The sequence below is a fragment of the Mustela nivalis genome (assembly GCF_964662115.1).
Source record: "Mustela nivalis genome assembly, contig: HAP1_SCAFFOLD_131, whole genome shotgun sequence".
Classification (NCBI taxonomy): Eukaryota; Metazoa; Chordata; class Mammalia; order Carnivora; family Mustelidae; genus Mustela; species Mustela nivalis.
The window spans coordinates 358,267-359,576 of NW_028136488.1; positions in this window are offsets into that span (position 1 = coordinate 358,267).

A 1,310-nucleotide genomic window follows, 5' to 3' on the forward strand; every position below is an offset into this window, starting at 1 on the left:
GTCATCTCTTCCCAACTGCGGTTTTCAGGCTTCAGAACCTAGACCCAATCTCCAACTACTGCCCAGAGTTGAAAATGATGCAGAAATCAGAACTCCTTCCCCATGGCAAGAAACCTTGTGATTGGCATGTTGTCCGAAGTTCAGTGTAGTTGTAACATGTGTGGCCCACGAGGCCCCGCCAAAGCTCCAGTGAGACATTGGTCACAAACACAATGTGACCCTCAGCCTGAGCCCAGTCCTCAAGTAAGGCCTTTCAGTGGCTGGATGAAGAGACAGCATATTGGGATTGCCATGCGCCTAGGCCCCAATTTTTAACCATAGTTTGGGTTGTCCCTTCACTCTTCCCCAGGGCTCTGCTTTGAATTCCTCTTTGGGTGGGACAACTGAGGTTACAAACCTGAAAAGTGACCTCCCATCCCACAGATTGACGAAAAACAATTGTGACCGGGCCAAATCCACAGATAGGAAGATTCGTCCATGGCCCATGAGGCCTCCCCACATTCCACGGCCATCGTTGATACAAAATCCAGAGACAAAACTCTGAGCAAGCGCCTCAGACTCGCTCTTTCTTCATATCCTGAAGAGTTCTTCTCATGGTTTGTAGATTGGGCCTGCCATACCTACATCCCAAAACCAAAGCTGAGTTTGTGTTTTCAGACTTCTGTCCTCAAAGTCCTGGGCCACACCCTTCCAGGCAGGGACCTCTGGAGCTACACATTAGGACTGTGCCTACATAATCCATGGGAATTCTGCCCATTCTATTCTCCAAAATCATACAAATTAGGATAAACCTCCAAAGTCCCTGAGGCCATCCCAATAGTGGTGGTCTCCCGGGAAAAACAAGGGTGGTCTGACAACGGCTAAGCATCTACCTACACTCATACCACAGATGGATGTCCCCAGAGAAGAAGATTGAACCAGACAGGACCCTAGGCCATAATCAGATCCATTTCTTTGGTTTACAGACATACTCCTCAAAAGCCTGGATTCCAATACCAGCATAAGGGGTTTCCTGAGGCACCCATCAGAACAAATGTCATCTCCACAAGGAAACTTGTGCATGGGAGCTATGTCAAAAGCTTGGAGAATAGCTCAGATCATGGTGCCACCGCCCCATTCCAAGGCCCTCATGGACACAAACACACATTAGACCCCATACTCAGGAAAGTCCATTTCAACTCAGCCACCCCGGTTGCTCCAGTAGAGTAATCTGATATCAATTGTCTTGTTGCTAGGAGACAATTGGAATGAGAGGCGGGCTTCCCTGGCTTCCAACCTCGAACGGTGTCTGGAGTCATTCCATAAGGGAT